The following is a 23,100-nucleotide window of genomic DNA, read 5'->3' as shown; positions in this document are numbered from 1 at the left end:
CATCTTTCATTTTTTCCCCCATTTGATATTGTATCCTGGAAATTGCTCCATATTAGGATATATAAAAATCTCATTTTTCAATAGCTGTATAATATTCCACTCTATAGATATGCATGAAGCACTTAATAAAGGGCCATATTTTATTTCTAATCTTAAACCTGCTGTACAGAGTACAATGATTGCCTCATAGGAGTTCAATAAACATTTGCTGAGCTGCACAGAATGAATAACTGGTTCTATGAATAACTGACACTATTCTTTGTCAACATGATTGCAGATCATGTAAACAAGACCTACTCTCAAGTCCTGCACAGAGAATAAATGGTTATCAATTTAATTCTTTTCCATGTGGAGAATTATTATTATGTAAAAAGCATCAAGTGGGGAAAGTACCCACATTTTTACCGTGCTGCCTTTAAACAGGGGATGCACAAAGGGGACCCGACTAAGGTCTATACCCGACCATCTAGCAAGAGTTGGCCTCACTTCTTTCAAAACAATAGTCCTTGAAGCTAAGTAGTACTGCCGTCTTCAGGCAAGAACACAAGTGCCACACTTCTCCCAGAGGCACCCTGAATGCTTGGATTCATTGGAGATTTAAGTTTTCTACACCTGAACTCAAGTATTTAGACCGACAGCGAGCCTTAGAATCAAAAGTCTAACACCCTACAGGATGAGTGCTCCAATATGGCAATGATTACTGAGATAGTAATGCCAAGATACATAAATTTCTCATGTTACATAAGAGCAGTATGGGTCCCAGTGGGCATCTTCCCTTTTCCCAACACCTTCGAATGCACTTGGCTTTACTCAGTCATACAGACATCTGGTATCAGTTCCAGACCATGAGTGAAAACATCTGGAACTGGCAATACAGAAAAAAGTGAGGAACGAATGCAAGTGCTTCATTGTAGTGGAGTCTAGTGCCACCCATTGGAAAAGGCAACGGCACCCCACTCCAGTACTCTTGTCTGGAAAGTCCCATGGACGGAGGAGCCTGGTGGGCTGCAGTCCATGGGGTCGCTAGGAGTCGGACACGACTGAGCGACTTCACTTTCACTTTTCACTTTCATGCACTGGAGAAGGAAATGGCAGCCCACTCCAGCGTTCTTGCCTGGAGAATCCCAGGGACAGGGAGCCTGGTGGGCTGCCATCTTTGGGGTCGCACGGAGTCGGACACGACTGAAGCAACTTAGCAGCAGCAGCAGCAGTGCCACCCATATATGGTGGAAAAATTTAAACATATTAGCAAAACAATGTAGTGACACTGGAGGATTAAATCAACATAAACATTGAAAGATGTCATACCTCCAGTTTCTGTTTCAGCATGTAACGAGGTTAGAACTTGTCACTCCACCTAATAACAAGTAAAAAGCTTAATGAAGTGAAAATGAACAACTCTTCTCAGATCTGTCAGAACTGAGGTCACAGGACAAGCAGCTTTCAGGCAGATACAGAGAATTATAACTTACGAGAGTAGGAACATGGAACAACAGACTGGTTTCAAATAGGAAAAGGAGTACGTCAAGGCTGTATATTGTCACCCTGCTTATTTAACTTCTATGCAGAGTACATCATGAGAAACGCTGGGCTGGAAGAAACAAGAGCTGGAATCAAGATTGCCGGGAGAAATATCAATAACCTCAGATATGCAAATGACACCACCCTTATGGCAGAAAATGAAGAGGAACTAAAAAGTCTCTTGATGAAAGTGAAAGAGGAGAGTGAAAAAGTTGGCTTAAAGCTCAACATTCAGAAAACGAAGATCATGGCATCTGGTCCCATCACTTCATAGGAAATAGATGGGGAAACAGTGGAAACAATGTTAGACTTTATTTTTCTGGGCTCCAAAATCACTGCAGATGGTGATTGCAGCCATGAAATTAAAAGACATTTACTCCTTGGAAGGAAAGTTATGACCAACCTAGATAGCATATTCAAAAGCAGAGACATTACTTTGCCAACAAAGATCTGTCTAGTTAAGGCTATGGTTTTTTCTGTGGTGAGGTATGGATGTGAAAGTTGGACTGTGAAGAAAGCTGAGCACCGAATAATTGATGCTTTTGAACTGTGGTGTTGGAGAAGACTCTTGAGAGTCCCTTGGACTGCAAGGAGATCCAACCAGTCCATTCTAAAAGAGATCGGTCCTGGGTGTTCTTTGTAAGGACTGATGCTGAAGCTGAAACTCCAATACTTTGGCCACCTCATGCGAAGAGTTGACTCATTGGAAAAGACTCTGATGCTGGGAGGGATTGGGGGCATGAGGAGAAGGGGATGACAGAGGATGAGATAGCTGGATGGCATCACCAGCTCAATGGACATGAGTTTGTGTGAATTCCAGGAGTTGGTGATGGACAGGGAGGCCTGGCATGCTGCAATTCATGGGGTTGCAGAGTCAGACATGACTGAGCGACTGAAATGAACTGAGAGTAGGAACTCATGAGCCACAAGTTCCATGGGAAATAGGATCAAGGTAAAAAAAACTAAACAGGGGTTGATGAATTCCTGGAGGCTCAGTATTGACAAGTCTGAGAGTTGAAGCCTTCGGGGGCCTGTCTTGGGCTAGAGATACACATTTGTGAGCCCTCAAGAAGGGCTTTTGTTTACTACCAGGAGCTCTAACAGTTTCTCTCAGTAAAGACTGGAGAAAAAGTCCCTCATTCTGCCCGCAGGAGAAGGGAAAAAGCAACCATGTTGACATCGATCAGAGCATCCTTTCTTAACAAGGCCTGCCCTCATTTACCTGAGCCTAACCTAAAAGGTTTTATTGGAGCTTAACCAACCTGGCAGAAGGGAATTACCCAACTCACTCTAGTCATCCTGCCCCACTGAAAGGAGTGAAAGCAAAACAGAACAAAACTGAGAAGCATTTGTGAAATTCACAGTCCAGGGACACAAACTCAATAAAAGACTGAGTCCTAGATGTAAGACTATACAATACTTCTCTCCACTATACAATACCTCCCTTAACACGTCAACAGCACATCACTGAACACCCATTTACAACACTTCCTTTTATCCAGTATACCATGTCCAACTTTCAACAAAAAAATAAATTATAGATCTTGCTGGAAGGTTAAAAAAAAATAACAACAAAAAAAAAACACAGTTTGTAGAGACAGAGCAAGCTACCAGAACCAGATTCAAACATGGCAGGGGTGTTGAAATTATTAGCCTAGGAATTTATGGTAATGATGATGAATATGTTAAGGACACTAATGTAGAGGGATGTTTCTTGATAATCTGGAAATTTACGAATTGGATAGGTAATCTTGGTTGTTCTTGGTCAGTCACATCTCTGAGTCATGTCCATGGTAATCTTATTGTCTTGTATATTGACCATTGTGAATTTTTGATTGAACTTGGACCAAAGAATCCCAATCATTGTGCAGAGAAAGAAAGGTCTTAAGATAAGGAAGAGGAGAGCTATTCAAAAGCAGAAATCCACAAAATTCTCCTAGAGTGTGAGGACTCTGAGGCCAAGCTGACTTCACAGGTGAGCTTGCTGCCAAAGTGATCCTACTAAATGCAAGGTGAGTCTGGAGGTGGCATTTGCTACCCAAGAACCATAAGGAACCTGGGAGCCAAGGCACCAAATTGCCACTCACAGGAAAGGAAATGTGCGCCTCCCCCTTCCCCAACCCAGTACTTGGATAATTCTCTCCCTTTCTCTTTAAGTAAGTTTCCTAGGAATATTTGAAGATCTACTGCCTGCACCCCCTCAGAACTGGAATCCTACAAAAATAAGGGATTCCACGTGCAAGAACACCCTAAGTGCTTATTTCCACCTAACTTAAGTGCTGCAATTTGAATTCTCCAGAAGACAAACCACCAAAGCAAATGCCCTGTGTTCTTTCCTCCTGCTACTTGCTTCTCAAAGGAAAGGGTGCCCCTTGTGTGACTTCTATCACTGCGCCCTCATAGCTACACTCCTTGTGGAAGGCAGGCAAGGAAAGAGCCTCCCTGAAGATGCATCCCTAAATTGGCTTGGGAATGTGGGTGGAAAGCTGAGTCAAGACTCATCACATTTTAAGAGACAGTTCAGAATAAAGGAAGTGCTTTCAGTTCTGTCATCTTATCAGTAATGACCTCAGTAACAGTCAGGCCATGAAGATGAGAACTATCAACAAGATATCTATTCACCCCTACTCAACAAATCAGCTCTGGAAGGGGCCAGAGATAGAGGGGCTTTTACCTCCAAGTCTGATTTGATTCCAGATATAACCAGAATGACCAAATGTCACTCTAATTAGAAGGCAATAAAATTCCATGGCAAAACAAATTCCAGCTTGAGCTCACTTCCAGGGGACATTTGTCTTCATTATGGGATGTGTATACTTGAGGCTTGGCTGGCAATTCTGCTTTAAAGGGGACTGTGTGGTAATGAGTATGAAGATGGAAACCTTTGCTTAGTTCTGAATGCCCAGAGCTTGCCCTGAACATGGAGTCTCGGCCTCCAGATGCCATTCAGCCAGGCCTGACTACCCTTCCGGACTGCTTTTCTATAATTGTTCCAAGAGAAGAAAGGAAAGAAAAACAGCCCTGACAGATTGTGGAGGTGATAAAGTTCCTGAAAATTAGACCTGCTAATAGGGTAAAAGTCTATTATTGCTTGAAATCTCCTAAGGTTTCATACTTTTTATCCCCCTTCTCTCTCTTCCTCTCAGCTTTTAATTGAAACACGAAATTCTGTAGGGGATATAGCCAATTGAGTCGATAACGAGTCAAAAGCTTAGATGTGCAGCTTATTTTGTTCATAAGTAATAGCTTTTTTTTTTTTTTCCCTGCAGTTACCTGCAGGGTCCATCCCCTGGTCAGTGGAATGACTGTCCTGGGATACAGTGGTTTAGCCTTCTAGAAGAATTTTTGGGCCATTGAATCTCTCAGGTCCAATAGCTGCTTGCAAATGGGCCATCTGGAAATAAATGATTTCCCCATCTTTTGCTTTTTCCTCATCTTTTCCTGCCTGTTTTGCCTCACTCAGAGTTACAATTTAAGTGAATGCATTCCAGTCCTCTATCAGATATGCTGTATCTTGAGAGAACCACATTAGAGACAGATATGGAGACAGAAGAGAAGAGTGAGACAGAAACACTGAGATGGTGGCATTTCCTAGTAGAGTGTGATTCAGCCAGCTAACAATGTGTGAGAGGCAGTGAAAATCAGAGAGCAAAGTGCATACTGCATGACCCCTGGGTATATCATCTATTCGACTTGCCATTAAAATTGGAATGATAACTGAGTTTTCTATATTATAGGATTCTAGTAAGAAATAAATGCACTTCAATGTATGAACATGGTGAGTAAAATGTTTAAGTCAACTAATCACTATCTTACGTCAAAAACAATGCTAGTATAAATATCTAAAAGCCACTGATAAATTCAGAAGAACAAAAGTAAAAGTATATAAACTGAGGCAGTGTTTTAGATTCTTTTTCATATGTAGATGTATTCTACCTCACCAACTGTTGGAGAAGTGGTGTGGAATGGCTATAGTTGACACCTGCACCAGCTCTGGATCCAGACTTCCTGAATTGAAACTCTCACTGTGTTGTGAAACATTGAGTTCTTATTCCTTTGATCCCTTATCTGTAGAAAAGCAATCATTCCAGAAGGACTTTTGGAATGCAACCTGGACAGAATAAGGCTTAATTGAAAAGTCAAAGTGAAGTCTCTCAGTCGTGTCCAACTCTTAGCGACCTCATGGATTGCAGCCTACCAGGCTCCTCTGTCCATGGGATTTTCCAGGCAAGAGTACTGGAGTGGGGTGCCATTGCCTTCTTCGTCAATTGACATTAGACATTCTTTATTACTTAATCATATATTCCTGCCTCATTGTTTTTATTATACTCTCTTTTCTTTTGAAAAGTTCTCCTACCTTGTAATATTGATAGCACGTGCTTCATTTGATTTCCTTTCAGTTCAAGAGGCTTTCCCTGACCCTTCAAACCTATAGAGGTGTCTCTCTTCTCTGAATGCATAGAATTATCAACAGCCCCTCTGTTGCAGCTTAATTGTAGACTACTGGCTGGTATGATTTTTGTTGTTTATTATTTTCTATGCAGAACAGTGAAATAAACTTAAACTTTGGTATTAACAGACAACAGATTGTACTGTCTGTTGGTGTATCATCTTCAAGTACCTCATTTATCATTAGCTGAATTATACTGATCTATAATATAAAGATGATAGTAATAATAACTGTCTCCCAGTTTTGAGGATCTACAGAGGGAAGGTCTATGAGAGCTCTTGATAACCAGGAAACGATTTACTCTTCACTTATGTGCTCTGGTTTTTCTAAATTAAATATATAGTCTTGAGTAAATGAAATGGTACATATTTAGAATACTACAGAGCCTAGCAGAATAGTTTGTACTGAAGAGATACCCACTTAATATCTCTTGATGGTTAAATTGATATATTGAATAGATACATTAATTAACAAACTTACAGATTGAATAAGTTTTAATGGTATGAATGAGAGTAATTCGAAGAGAGACAGAGTAGCAAAGGCAGGTAAAATATGCCATAAAGGCAACCCAACACAAGGGATTGGCCTTGATTAAAAGCAAAAGCATTGAGTCTTTGCGATGTGTGTATGTGTGTGGAGAGAGAGAAAGAAGGAAGAGACAGAGACAAAAGCTTAATAAAGAACTAAGAGAGAAATTTAATTTAGAAAGGCATATATATAAAAGTTCACCATAAGAAAAGGATGTTATGAGTAAACATTCTCTCTTAACCATGCTAAGCATAATTCAGAAATAGAAGAGGAGAAGAAACAAATATACTCTTATTCAGGAGTAACATGCTAGAAGAGTTGGAATTTAGGTGACTTTCCTAGCCAAGACGAGAAAGGAAGTGAGTAAAAATTAGCAGCAACAATATAGCTTTATTAAGTAACTGCTGCAGCCCCCACAGTTGCTTAATATTCTGACAGGTCCTAGGAGAGAGCATCCATCAGATTTTGACCAAGAGGGAACCATAATCATAATATAATAATAACCATAATAAGTCTTCTAAGGCTGTGCTGAAGGCCTCACAATAGTTCTGGTTCACAGGATCAGCCTTCTTAAACTCTATCACATAAGATTTGCGTAAGTTAGAAGCCTCTGTTTATAAGCAGTTTAACCCAGGAGAGAACTGAATATCTGGATTTAATTTTACACCCATTAACTTGCAATCAAAAAAATTATGTCCTACTAGTAGGGATTGTAACAATTATATATATATATATATCCTGTTGATTCCATTGTGTGATTTCTAGAGTTTCAGTGGTTTATTGCTCCCAAGTCACATCACTAATCCTTTGCTAATGTCTAAATTTTCACACTGTAAAATAAGGCTAGATAAGCATGATGTCAGTAGGTGAATGAATAAATAAACTGGTACATCCAGACAATGGTATATTATTCAGTAATAAAAAGAAATGAGCTATAAAGTCATGAGAAGACACAGAGGAAACTTAGCTGGATAATAATAAGTAAAAAAAAAGCCAGTCTGACTACATACTGTATGTTCCCAACTATATGACTTTCCAGAAAAAGCAAAACCATGGAGACAGTATAAGGATGGAGACAATATAAAGATCCATGGTTGCCTAGGCTTCCCTTGTGGCTCAGCTGGTAAAGAATCTGCGTGCAATGTGGGATTTTGGTCCCGGGGTTGGGAAGATCCCCTGGAGAAGGGAAAGCCTACCCACTCCAGTATTCTGGCCTGGAGAATTTCATTGACTGTATAGTCCATGGGATTGCAAAGAGTCACACAAGACTGAATGACTTTCACATTCATTTTCACTTTTCCCATGTTAGGAGTGCAGAGAAAGACATGGGTCAGTACAGCATAGAGGACTTTTAGGACAGTGAGCATACTCTGTATGATATGATGATGGATGCATGTCTTCAGACATTTTCCCAACCCAGAGAGTGTCCAACACCTTTAAGACAAGCTATAAACTTTGAATGATTCTGATGTATCAAAGTGAGCTCCTCAGTAAAAGAGATATCATAGTGGTGAATGATGTTGATATTGGGTGAGGTTGTGCAAGTGTGGGAGCAGTAAGGATATGAGAAATCTTTGCACCTTCCCCTCAATTTTGTTATGAAACTTAAACTTCTCTAAACAATAGAGTATTAAAAACAGGGCTAGGAATAGTGTTCCTAACATGTTCCTCCATGACAACATATAAGTGACTAGTATCAGGCAGGTGTTTTGGTGAACAAGGTACATGGTATGAAAGAAAGTAAGAGAGAAAATTACTTTGTGGAAAAGAGAGATTTCACAGAAAAGTTGGACATCGAGATCAGAGGCAGGGAACTTCTCACAGGCTCCCTCTACAGTGTGCACTAGAGGAAGTCATAAACTTGGAACATCTGAATTATTCTCATCAGCCTTCTCCACACAGGTCTCTACCATGTTTATCACTGTCTGGTACCTCAATGCCCAGGCTTCTCAGGTGTCTCAGTGGTAAAGAATTTGCCTGGCAATGCAGGAGACAAGGGTTCCATTCTTGCGTCAGGAAGATCCCACAGAGAAGGAAATGGCCACCCACTCCAGTATTCTTGCCTGGAAATTCCCATGGACAGAGATGACTGGCAAACTTCAAGCCATGGGGTCACATAAGAGACACAACTTATTGACTGCTGCTGCTGCTGCTAAGTCATTTCAGTCCTGTCCGACTCTGTGCGACCCCATAGACGGCAGCCTTCCAGGCTCCCCCATCCCTGAGATTCCCCAGGCAAGAACACTGGAGTGGGTTGCCATTTCCTTCTCCAATGCATGAAAGTGAGAGGTGAAAGTGAAGTCGCTCAGTCGTGTCCGACTCTTTGCGACCCCATGGACTGCAGCCTATCAGGCTCCTCCATGCATGGGATTTTCCAGGCAAGAGTACTGGAGTGGGGTGCCATTGCCTTTTCCAACTTAGTGACTAAACATAACTAAACAACCACCTCGTTGCTCAGTCATGATGTTATCTGGACTCAAGCACAAGCCTTTTTTATATACTTTGTGATTTCTGGGTTTATACTTTATCGAATGAATTATATTTCAAGTGGGGCAAGAGCACTTTATTTTATTTTTTAATACATTTATTTTATTTTTAATACTTTCCCCACCATAAAGGATGCTACTTAAAAAAGAAAAAAATCAGAGAATGCTTGCTAAATGGCTTCTTGATAGAATCAACAAACCAAAATGAAGAATATAAAAACCAGAGTAGATTTAGAAATTTCAAAATTCAGAAAAGTTAAGCAGCTTGCCCAAGGTCACACCAGTAGTTGATAGCCATCCAGAACAAAAACTCAGGTGTTCAAACTCTCTGCCCAAAGTCCTCCACTACATCATGAGCTGTCTCACAGAGCCTAACAAATTAGGCCTCAGGAATGTTATCTGTTTTCTATTGTCTTCATTTTTCTTTTAAATTTGGCACACAATTTTTGTTCATTGGACCATCTAAACTTCTACCTTCCATTGTTCAAGGGAATTGTCTCTAGAACTATCAACAAAAATGACAAGGATGTCTATCCATCTGTTCATTCATCCATCACATGCCCCGTGCAGTTATTTACATAGCGCAGTGACACCGTGAACAAACACATGTGGAGAAAGAAAGAAAGACTAGAGGACAAAAAAGACATCTGGGATTTTTATGAGCCATTTTCCATACAGTGTGCAATCCCCACTCAGCATTATGTGTACAGTAGTTGTATCTGTCACGGTCTATATGATGCTTTGGTGGTAGTCCATTAGCTATTATCAGTAGAGCCATTACAAAATACACTACCCCAAGTTCTGCTGAGATGCATATATTGGTACATTGCCAAATAGTTGCCTGTGCTATAGAAATCAGCAACAATTTCCTTACAAAAAGCAACTGAAGCTTCTTGCTAAACAAGCACATAGATTTCCAGAAGTAAGGCCTCTAATTCAAATCCTTAAACTGATGTCTCATACCAAGTTGGTAATTAAAAGAATCCTGCAGTGTGATTCTGGCTTTGTTTCATTACTACCTTTCCATATACACAAACATACTCACATATAAAGACAAGATCACATACAAACTCAGGAACATCACATTTTCAAAGTCCTGAAACTAGAATGAACTGCAAAACTAGCGTTGAACTTAAATCACAGCCCACAGAAAACCAGGTCTTTTCTCTCTCTTGCACCCTCTCAGGACACCAATTAGATGACAGAACACACAGTAGTACTCAGCAAATTGACTGAAATACTGATTTTTTTTGTTGTTGTTGTCACAATCCCTGCAGATTTTGTTTTATAGTCAAGGAGAAATTCTTTGGTCATCAAATGATGATCAATTTCAAGGAAGTGAGTTAAATCCTCAAGTAAAGGAAGGCAACTTGATAGTTACAGGATTTTAGATTGCTGGTGTGTGTGTGTGTGTGTGTGTGTGTGTGTGTGTGTGTGTGTACATAGTGGTAGAGTTGAAGGAAATGAGGATTCTGGTTTGTTAGTGATAATAGTATTTTTGTCCCATAAATCTGAGAGGGAGCAAACCAACTCTCCACATGCTCCTCCTCCTAATCTCTCCTACAACACTGTCCTTCCACCCCAATATACATAGGGGTTTAAGCTGGATGTCAGTCAGAGCAAACCAGAACAAAGTCTTTCCAAATCTTCCACCTCTGGACTCCTGTGAAGAGTCCAAACTAATGCCTACTGCTCCCTTTCATCCAGCTAAAGGAAACTTGTTTTTGAAACCTTCTCTGATCCACTTCCTCTTTTTCCTCCTTCTAAAAAGGAAGAATTCTGTCTTGCTATGAGAAGAGAGGGAAACCAGGTGCCATTAGTGACCCATCTGGAGCAGAAATATCTGTGGTTACAGTATGTGGGAAATTTTTAATAGTTATGAGGTATAAACGGATTGAAGAAAAGGGGAGTGAGTTTTACAGTTTTTGTTTTTTGCTTTTTTTTTTTCCCAGTGGGTCATAAATTAGACCTCCTTCAACATCTTTCAAGATGTGTAACTAAATAACAGAATTATTTGTTAAACTTCTTCTGGCAGCTGAACTGGTTCTCAAGTACAATATTGTGGAGAGAATCAGCCATATGATTCTAAAGTTCATAAAATTTAAACAGGAAGACTTAGAAGTAAATCTTTGTAGGTCATCCAATCCTACCTATCACAAAGGATTTGTATCTCAACTGTGTGATTATCAGAAGAGCTTTGGTGGGGCTCTGGTTGAGTACTTCCAATGCTGATATTTCATACTCAGGTGAAAATCGTTTTGCTACAACCTCCATGCATTAGTTAATGGTATTCTCTGAACATGCATAGAATAATTCTTCCTTCTTCACTGTCTTCTGCTAAACTGTATTATCAATGTTTGTTCTCACTTTCCTGAGTAACTATGTTCTCCTCCAATCCAAATATCACTGGTTCTTTCAATAGCTCTTATGACATTTCCACAGCCTCCAAAATGATGTTTCCTCTTATCTGAACATATTTCATGTTGTGAATATCCTACGTAAACTGTGACTCATAAATAAATATAACACTCTAGATGCAATCTGGTAAGTGTGAGTGCAAGGGCTCAACATAACTATTATTGAATTTTATTTTATGTTTATTTTCTCTTGGCGTTATGCCACCTCATTTCTCCTCTCTCATGCTGTTAGCCTTTTGAATAACCTTCCATGTCCTAGGATAAAGAGTGTACACACATGCCCCAATCTATGAACTTTCAGAGAGAGTTTCACAGTAGGTGTGATAATTAACTCTAAAGTCAAATCTAAATGGGTTTAGAACCCAGCTGGACCAGTCACAGGTTAAGAGACTTTGAGACAGTTTGTTAAGAAATCAGTTTTTTCACTTATTAATTGTTTTTAAGCAAGGCCCTGAACACCTCCTATGTGTTCTTCTCAATTAAATGTTATCTTTTTAGTTGGGGCACAGTACTGCATGTATTTAAGGTGGTTTCAAAATCTTAAGGTCATTTAAACTTTTTGTAATTGAAACAGTTCAAGAATTCATTCTTCTACTAGTTTTCTACTACTGTGACTGTGTAGATCACAACAAACCGAGAAAAATTCTTAAACAAATGAGAATACCAGACCAGCTAACCTGCCTCCTGCAAAACCTGTATGTAGGTCAAGAAACAATAGTTACAACCAAACATGGAACAACAGACTGTTTCAAAATTGGGAAAGAAGAGTACGTCAAGGCTATATACTGTCAGCCTGTTGATTTAACTTATATGCAGAGTACATCATGGGAAATGCCAGACTGGATGAAGCAAAAGCTGGAATCAAGACTGATGAGAGAAATATCAATAACCTCAGATATGCAGATAGCACCATTCTGATGGCAGAAAGTGAAGAGGACTTAAAGAGCCTCTTGATGAAAGTGAAAGAGGAGAGTGAAAAAGTTGACTTAAAACTCAACATTCAAAAAACGAAGATCATGGCATCTGATCCCTTCGCTTCAGGGCAAATAGATGAGGAAACCATGGAAACAGTGATAGACTTTATTTTCTTGGGCTCCAAAATAACTGGATCACGACTACAGAAATAAAATTAAAAGACTCTTGCTCCTTGGAAGAAAAGTTATGACAAACCTAGACAGCATATTAAAAAGCAGAGACATTACTCTGCCTAGAAAGGTCTGTCTAGTCAAAGCTATGGTTTTTCCAGTAGTCATGTACAGATGTGAGAGCTAGACAATAAAAATGGCTGAGCACCAAAGAACCAATGCCTTTAAACTGTGGTGCTGTAGAAGACTCCTGAGAGTCCCTTGGACAACAAGGAGATCAAACTAGTCCATCCTAAAGGAAATCAACTCTGAATATTCATTGAAGGACTGATGCTGAAACTGAAGCTCCAAAACTTTGGCCATATGATGTAAATAGCCAACTCATTTGAAAAGACTCTGATTCTGGGAAAGACTGAAGGCAGGAGGAGAAGGAGACAACAGAGGATGAGATGGTTGGATGGCATCACCGACTCGATGGACATGAGTTTGAGTGAGCTCCAGGAGATACTGAAGGACAGGGAAGCCTGCATGGTGCAGTCCATGGGGAGGCAGAATTGGACATGACTGAGTGACTGAACAACATCAACTTATTTTCCATCATCTGCTTGCTAGAATAATCTGTCTTCTACAGCCTTGGTCCTTAAAGTGTGACCTGTGGACCAGCAGTATCAGCATCATCTGAAAACTTGTTAGAAATGCAGCCTCTTAGGTTCCATCTCTGAGCCACCAGGGAAGGGCTTCCCTGGTAGCTCAGCTTCTAAAGAATCTGTTTGCAATGCAGAAGACCCTGGTTCAATCCCTGGATTGGGGAGATCCCTGGAGGAATGGAACAGCTACCTACTCCAGTATTCTTGCTTGGAGAATTCCATGAACAGAGGAGCCTGGCAGGCTATACTCCATTGGTTCACAAAGAGTCACATGTGACTGAATGAGTTTCACTTACTTCACAGGCTCCATCTCAGATCTACTGAACCAGAATTTGTTTTTAGCAGATTACCAAAGTGATAAAAATTGAAGTTTGAGAGGTTCTAAATAATTATTCACAGAGCTGAGAAAAATATTAACCAATAAAACACATTGGAGAATTGCTTCTAAATCAGTAATGACCAATTAATAAAGTCTTTGCATTTGCACAATATGAGAACACTTAATCCTACTGTACTTTAAACAATGTTCCACTCCTCTCTCATAGTAGATTATAAGAATTTTTAACAAATGTTCCTTCTTATTTCTTCCCAGTTGGATTCCAGCTCTTAATCTGAGTGAATGTGAGGCAAGGCTAGGGAGGATGAATGTAGTCTGTGTTCAGAAGTTTGATGCTGGGCTTCAAATCTTGCCCTGATCACTTAATTCCCAGTTGACTTGAGCTGTTTGTTTACCTTTGAAGTGCCAGTTTCCTCATTTGTAAAATGAAGATAATAATAGACTGGTTCCAAATGGGAAAAGGAGTACGTCAAGGCTGCATATTGTCATCCTGCTTATTTAACTTATATGCAGGGTACATCGTGAGAAACGCTGGGCTGGAAGAAGCACAAGCTGCAATCAAGTTTGCCGGGAGAAATACCAATAATCTCAGATATGCAGATGACACTACCCTTATGGCAGAAAGTGTAGAGGAACTAAAAAGCTTCTTGATGAAAGTGAAAGAGGAGAGTGAAAAAGTTGGCTTAAAGCTCAACATTCAGAAAACGAAGATCATGGCATCCAGTCCCATCACTTCATGGGAAATAGATGGGGAAACAGTGTCAGACTTTATTTTTCTGGGCTCCAAAATCACTGCAGATGGTGATTGCAGCCATGAAATTAAAAGACACTTACTCCTTGGAAGGAAAGTTATGACCAACCTAGATAGCATATTCAAAAGCAGAGACATTACTTTACCCACAAAGGTCTGTCTAGTCAAGGCTATGGTTTTTCCAGTGGTGAGGTATGGATGTGAAAGTTGGACTGTGAAGAAAGCTGAGCACTGAAGAATTGATGCTTTTGAACTCTGGTGTTGGATAAGACTCTTGAGAGTCCCTTGGACTGCAAGGAGATCCAACCAGTCCATTCTGAAGGAGATCAGTCCTGGGTGTTACTTGGAAGGAATGATGCTAAAGCTGAAACTCCAGTCCTTTGGCCACCTCATGCGAAGAGTTGACTCATTGGAAAAGACTGATGCTGGGAGGGATTGGGGGCAGGAGGAAAAGGGGACAACAGAGGATGAGATGGCTGGATGGCATCACCAACTCAATGGACATGAGTTTGAGTGAACTCCAGGAGTTGGTGACAGACAGGGAGGCCTGGTGTGCTGCAATTCATGGGGTCGCAAAGAGTCAGACACGACTGAGCAACTGAACTGAATTGAACTGAATAATACTAGTCTCCTACCTTTATTGGGAAGATCAAATAAGGTAACCCATGTATATATATACATTTGTAAAGCCTTAAATGTGGTAAGTATTTGCTTCCTTTCTTGAATTCTTACAATGCTTTTATTTAGAGTGTTTGCTCTGGGTCATAACAGACTTTTTGTATCAATATTCTATGTGCCTTGATAAGAATACTATTTAATGCTGGCATCTCCTAAGACATAATCAGGCTACTTTTTAAAGTCCATAAGTGGGACTGTTTGGGAGCTGAAATGTTTTCTTCAGTATAATCTTAACCTAATCTACAAATGCATATCCAAGCAATGATAAGGATGTTAATAGTTATTCTATACTCCTATGACTACTAGACTACTATTGCTAGGCAAACTATAGTGTCTAACCACCTCTTACAATGATATCACATAATGTCTTCTCTGGGGAGTTTGAAGGACAGAGACTGGAAGGAGCTGAGGGTGGGAGTCAGTGCTCCAGAAATCGAGCACGGTGTTTGGGATGATTTGTGGACAAAGAACGTCACCATATAAATAAGCAAAGGATGTTGCATTTTCAAGGCATCAGCCACTGCAGCCACTTGGATGGTGCAACCTGAAGGGATTAAGGATGGAGAAAAAAAAACAAAAAAACAAAACAGGACAAGGGCCCTAGATAGTTAAGGTGAATATCACATGAATAATTTCATTAAGTTCAGATACTTGCATTTTCCCATATACAGAAAAAATGTTAAATTCATTAATTTGAAATGTTTGCTTTTCTTTAGCAGCAATCTTTTGGTATTTGACTACTTGGGATTTTATTTTTTTTTAAATTTCCTGTATATTATAGCTTCTCCTCTACCTCTTCAAAAGAGTCTGCAGAGCTATCTGAGAGGCTCTAACCTGGATTAAGTTTTCAGTAATCCACCAAATAAAACAATTCATAAATTTAGGCTTTGTCATTTTTTTCAGTGAACAGTTATATCTGGTTTTCACCAAACTCTCTGAGGAGTAAGATGGTAAATATTTGTATAAACAGAAGCCCCAGCCTTGTAAATAAAAGTCTTGAATTTGAGTCTCAGCTTTCATATTTACTAAATCTCCTAACTTTATTTAAATTATCTGGGCCTTAATTACCTTATTTATAACATGGGAAGAATTGCCAACATTCTCCCTAGTTGATTTAAAAATGCATATTTATTACCTATGTTTTAATAAACCTTTAATTTCTAAGAAAAGCACAAAGAAGAAAAGTGATGTTGATGATATAAGCATTTTCCTCCTTTGACTCTGGTGGTCTCTCTATACTTACAAGGATATTTTGCACAATCTATGCTTTGGTATGCTTTATGATTCTTCATGGAAATTCCTGAGAGAGGTAGTAGAAGAAACTAGGAGAATTGATTTTTTAGCACCATGATTGCTATTTATTTCTACAATTTACCCAATATGGAGAAAACCATATGATATCAAGGATGTTAAAAGCTGTCCTTAAGTAGCTCCCCCACTGGCTTGCCATGAGGTTAAGTTGCTGTAATGGTATTATTCCTTAAGGGTATCTAGTAGAGCTTTCTTTAAAGCTGGGTCAAGGCTAATGTGTTATGCTAGGAGGATTCATATATTATATAGTTAACATATTAGCAGGGGTTATTGTCTCTGATTAAGCCATTACCACCCACTGTCTTATAGCAAAGAAAAGGACCCTGGGGGAATGGGTTATATGATGGACTCATTTTGATGAAGGAGAAGCAAAATTAACAGCATGAGATTAAGTTTGGGGCTAGTTAAAATTTTGATATCATGGCTTCTGGGCACTTAATCATTGAGATTGGGTCTCTAAAAGAGACTTCAAGAAAGATAAATACTCAATTCATTATCTTTTTCAAGAGTCAGGGTGTATTGTGTAGCTAAACAAACTAAAGCTTTGGAGTTGGAGTTTGGAGCCAAGAAAGATTTATTGCAGGACCAGGCAATGAAAACAGGGCAGTTCAAGCTCAGAAACCTAAAATCCAGATGATTTTGGGGAAAGAGTTTTAATAGGCAAAATTGGTGAGGAGGCGGTCCTTATGGTGTGTGACCTTCTTCTGATTGGTTTGTAGTGAGGTAACAGGACAGTGTTCCCAGAGTCTCAATTCTCAGTCTTCTGGTTCCAACCAGCCAAGGCCCAAGTACTTATGCTCTGCCTGAAGTTACTATCCTCTACCTGGGTGGGGGTCTTCATTCTCATAGAATAATTCAGAGATATCTCCTGAAGAGGAATCTGGACCCCAATCCATTGCTGCACTATTATTTTGATGCCTTTCCTTTGTTTCTGCATGCCCTCATTCTTGGAGAAGGCAATGGCACCCCACTCCAGTACACTTGCCTGGAAAATCCCATGGACAGAGGAGCCTGGTGGGCTCCAGTCCATGGGGTTGCTAAGAGTCGGACACGACTGAACAATTTCGCTTTCAATTTTCACTTTCATGCATTGGAGAAGGAAATGGCAACCCATTCCAGTGTTCTTGCCTGGAGAGTCCCAGGGAGAGAGGAGCCTGGTGGGCTGCTGTCTGTGGGGTCGCACAGAGTCAGACAGGACTGAAGCAACTTAGCAGCAGCAGCAGCAGCCCTCATGCTTATAATAAGTAACGGTTTGTATCTGCCCTTTGGAACTCAGGGAAGCTCTAGGAGGCTGAAACATTTTTCCTACAAACAAGAACTGAGGGACACAGAAAAAGGCTTTTGGCTTTTATACCTGGGACGGCCAGTTCCTGCTCAGTTTCAATCCCTTCTCTTCTTTAATACTCCTCAATCTTGAGGGGCACAGATGTTGAACAATAAAGGAAATAAACATTTTGATAGAGAAGTTAATCATAAATCATAAATAGAGGAACTTGGTTTTAGACAGACTTGGTTTCAGATTTGTTTTGTGTTGGATTCCTTGAGCATATGGTTCCTTCAGCATAGGGTTTATATAAAAGTATTATTAGTAAAGGCCTTTAGATTTCTTTATCAGACTTAAAACTAGTGGTTAAACTTCATCTTTATAAAGAGGTTGTTCCCTTTATCATCAACATATAAAACTCATTTTTAGAAATTTCAGTTTCCATTTAAGCATAAACATTCACATGCATATACATTGATTCTGGAATAATTTTTGATTTAAAATAAAACATAAATTCTTCATGTTTTCTAATATTTTTGGGCCCTGAAAAAATTTCATCTCATAGACCTAAAGCTGAAAGATGATAATATTGAAATGCAAGTCACAAGCTTCAATTAGGTACAATCAGAAATCATGCGGTGACTTCATTAAGTATCATTAAGAATGATCAAAATATTGCTCTTAGGAAAAATACATCAAAAGCATTGCATTTACACATTGATTAAACAGGATCTGCAATTTCTAAAATCTGGTACGAGAAAAAAGAATGGAGTAAATTAAGTGCTCATATCCCACTTAGCAACAAGGGAGTGCTTAGCAACTGGCAAAGGAAGACATAAAGGGAGATGGTGGAAAACAAAATATGATCAGCTTCTGAAACAGGGGGAGGAATCAAGAAAGGACAATGTAACTAATTGGGACTGGAGGAGAGGTCGCTGTCCCAGGATGAGTGGGCAAGTTCCTATTAGCCTGTTTTGTATAAGGTTTTTATTTTTAGCTTTAGGAAATTAAGCTTATAATTAGGGAATCAGGAATATAGGAAGGAGTCTCACCAAAGCCATGAATGTGGCTACAGTCATCTTTGGGGACAGGCATGTACCCATTTGGGGCTTCCCTGGTGGCTCAGAGATAAAGAATGTCTGCAATGCAGGAGACATGAGTTCAGTCCCTGGGTCAAGAAGCTCCTCTGGAGAAGAAAATGGCAACCCACACCAGTATTTTTGCCTGGGAAATCCCATGGACAGAGGATTCTAGTGGGCGACAGTCCATGGGGTCGCAAAAGAGTTGGACATGACTTAGTGACTAAACAACAACAAATGTAGCCATTTACAAATATTTTTCCGGTTTGCTTGTGCACTTAGGCACATAGCCATATTCTCAATGCCACAAGGTCTTAAATCTTAAGGAGGCTTAAGGAAGATTTGGTGTCATATCCCTTTGAGAACTCTTTAATAGTATTATTTTTCTAATTACTTCCCCTTCTTTGCACCTAATCTGCTTTCCCTGGTAGTCCCATTCCCCCATGACTTCAGCTCCCATTATGCAGTGAGAATTCTCAACCCTTCTTATTCACTTAGACATACCTCTTTCCTGTGCTTTATTCTGTGCTGTGAATGTTCTGTGGGCCAATGAAATCTACACGATAGACCTCTTCTCCTCATCTTCTTTCTCCCTACACTGACTCACCATCATCCATGCAGTTATCCTATCCAGGACCCACCCTGCATCTGTCTCCTCATCACCCACACCAAGTTGTAGCTAAGGTCATTGATCCTTTCTCTAAAACATATCAATTTTACTCTCCTTCACAATGGATCTAAAATTTAAAAAATCATCCTTTCACCACAAGCAAAATTCACATTCTCAGCATCACTTGAAAGTTCCTCATCATCTGGTCAGATTGATTTTTTCTTTTAGCCTTAGTTTTGCCTTTCCAGTCTGCACATAACCCATGTTTGGATCATATCAATGTGTTCTCGCTACTGGCAGGTGCCATGTTTTCTGACACCTCTTGTCCAAAATTCAGAGCATGCACTTCTTTTACCACACCCTGACTTTATCTGAACCCTGAAAACTCACATAGATGCCAAAGGTTTAACTCTTTGTATCATTTGTATCATTCCAAAGGCTTATAATAATTGTTATTTATCCATGATAAAGGCTTATAATAATGAATTCACAAAAGAACAACAATAACAATCTAAGTTCAAATATTACAGTATTACTGGAAATAGTAGACTTTCAATAAATACCTGCTAGATTGAATTAAATATGGATACAAGGATCCAACATCTCCAAAAATCAGAACCCATGGATTAGAAGTTGAAAATATTTTAGGCTTTGCAGACCATATACTCTCTGTTGCAACAACTAAATTCTTCCTCTATAGCATGAAAGCAGCCATAGATTTTTAAAAAAACAACATGGAGATGATCTAATAAATCTTTATGCACACTGAAAATTAAATTTCACATAATTTTTTGGTGTCACAAAAGAAATGTTTTTAAACCACTAAAAAGTATTGAACCAATAACTTCAAAAACTACATAAATTTACTCAGACAGCTGGATTCAATCCACAGGCTGGGGTTAGCTGATTCCTGCTCTAGTTTATCACCTATTTCAGCTTCTTATTTGGGTGACATTTTATACGAACCTTATGTGGATTGTTGCCATTGATAGTTGGCCTAGTGTAATGGTTTTTCCAGTGGTCACGTATGAATGTGAGAGTTGGACTGTGAAGAAAGCTGAGCACTGAAGAATTGCTGCTTTTGAACTGTGGTGTTGGATAAGACTCTTAAGAGTCCCTTGGACTGCAAGGAGATCCAACCAGTCCATTCTGAAGGAGACCAGCCCTGGGATTTCTTTGGAAGGAATGATGCTAAAGCTGAAACTCCAGTCCTTTGGCTACCTCATGTGAAGAGTTGACTCATTGGAAAAGATTCTGATGCTGGGAGGGATTGGGGGCAGGAGGAAAAGTGGACAACAGAGGATGAGATGGCTGGATGGCATCACCGACTCGATGGATGTGAGTTAGAGTGAACTCCAGGAGTTGGTGATGGACAGGGAGGCCTGGTGTGCTGCGATTCATGGGGTCGCAAAGAGTCAGACACGATGGAGCGACTGAACTGAACTGAACTGAATTCATTATTTTGGATAAATCACATCCACATCATTACTTTATTCTAGAAGTCATTTTAGCTATATCCCAACCTGGGTGTGCCCCCAGACTTACTTTTAATGCTTGTTAAGGCTGTGTATATTGAATGGGCAAAAAGTTTAGCCCATTCTTTCTAGCAATTTTAGAACAAACATAGAACCTCTGTGTGATCCAGGGTTTGACAACCATTTACTCCTATATTGTCACATCACATATTGTCACAATTAATTTTTCACTTATTAGCAACTCACTTCTTAAGAATACAATATTTTTTACTGAATTGCCATCTCCTTATTTGTCAAAGCAATTTCTTCCTTTATCTAAAGCATTTTAATGTTTTTAGCAGAGCATCACTTTTAATCTTATTACTATTACTAAATTGATCTTACTAATTTTGGACCCATCCTCCTTCCCAGTATGAAATCATGAACTCTCATAATTTTCTATGGTAACTCCTTTTCCCAAAACCCAGTTATTCTGGGAGTAAGATACATAATTATTCTGACTTAATCTGAATACTTTCTAAGGTATACTGTTATTCTGACTTAGTCTGTTTAGGCTAGTACTATAAGATACCATACACAGGGTCACTAACAAACAAAATAAATTTATTTCTGACAATTCTGGAGGCTGGTAAGTCTAAGGCCAAGGTGCTGGAAGATACAGTGTCTGGCAAGGGCCTACTTTCTGGTTCATAGATGGTCATCATCTCTGTGTTCTCACATGGCAGAATGTGGTGAGAGGACTCTCTGGGCCTCTTATAAGTCACTAACGTCATTCATGGAGGCACTACCCTCATGATCTAATTACTTACCAAAGGCCTCCAAACACTGTTATATTGGAGATTCGGTTTCAACATATGAATTTTGCAGAGGGACACAAATATTCAACCCAAACCTAATGCATATACTTATTTTCAAAACAAAGATGATGACAAGAGGAAGGAAGAGAGGGAGTTAGAGGTTGAGGACAACAAAGAAAGGAAGAAAAGACTAAGAGAGAGTGGAGATCAAGAAGAATCAAATAGGAAGGCATTTTATATTTAAAAAGAGAATATATAAAACTCATTCAAAAATATTATCTCCTACAAGCTAGGAAACTACAAATATTTCTTTTGACCTGGAGAATTTACTTAGTAGTCAAAAAGAGAAAGAAGGCTCAAATAGGATTTTTTTTTACCCTTTTCCCTGAATCACATTTGATTTGAAAGTCTGATAGAGAATATTTGAGGCTGACCGTTTCTCTTCTTCAAGTTCCATCTGTGCTCAGACTCTAAGCATCCTGGGTCTTTTGACCTGGATAGAAATCAAATGCAAGTACATCATCAGAATGTTTAGCCTCTTGCAATGGCATTTAGATTCCTCCACTGCTATTTCAAAAGATGTCCAAACCTATAAATATTAAGCTATATTTTGGGCCCCTAACCTTGAATGAGGGCAGGTACCATTTAATATTGCCAAGGGAAGGGAAAAGGTGCAGGAGTAAGCAAAGGAAAGAAACGCACAACCACAAATGTCAAACCTGATTGATTAAAAACTAGGTAGGCAAATCAGCAAGGGCTGGTGCAGCATCACTGGAGAGTGAGGTCAGACAGGGTTGTTTTAAAATTATTTGGTATTTTCAGAAATTGATTACTTAGGGAAAGCATTAAGAAGTAACTGTACACATTCATTTAATGGGCCAGTGACTCTTGTTCAGGGCTGGAGTCGTCACATTCAATCTCATCTACTCCTTGTTAAGTTGTGCTTTCTTCTCGAGCGTGTTTATTTATTACAGATGCTATAAGCATAAACTACAAACCAGAATAATAAATAATTCCCTAAATGGGATTTTGTGAGCACCGCATCCCCACTCATCTTTCTACTCCCAACCCCCAATGTGACAGGCATCATTGTTTACAGGCCTGTGAATGTTTACAGGCCTCCGAATTACAGGGCTGAAAAATAAGTCCTATTCTGTCCTAAGGTGAATTTCAGTGTGGAGACAGCCATTTATATGGAGAGAATTGAGTGAGACTGGGATGTCCTCTTGACCCCCAAATGTGCTCCTCAGTTGCTCACTCTTTGAAGGGACATTCCACTGGTTCTTTGAGTTAGGAATACCCTTTCATAGATCTGAAAAGTCTTGGGAGAAGTGTCATGCATTACTGCAGTCTTCGATATACAACTTGGTGTAAACTCATGTTGTTGGTCTTTTCCTGCCCTATCAACTGGGAACAAGCCCCAGTGGGAAAGACTGATATGATGGAGGAAGAGGAACACTTTGGAATATGGATTATGAACCAACGGATTGTATTTGAGTGTAGAACTTCAAGAAAATCTAGAATGAGGCGATAAGAGGCAAGGACTTTGATATGTGTGTGCATGTACACTTACACAGGCACACACACAAACAGACTTTACTCAGAATTAATAGTGAAACACCATCTTTAACTTCCAATCTGATAATTGCCTAGATTTAATTCTC

Source organism: Bos grunniens, chromosome 24, assembly GCF_055505025.1.
Source record: "Bos grunniens cultivar Pamir isolate PY7600 chromosome 24, Bosgru_T2T1.0, whole genome shotgun sequence".
NCBI classification, from domain to species: domain Eukaryota; kingdom Metazoa; phylum Chordata; class Mammalia; order Artiodactyla; family Bovidae; genus Bos; species Bos grunniens.
The sequence above is the reverse complement of the archived record's forward strand: the minus strand, read 5'-3'. Positions refer to the sequence as shown.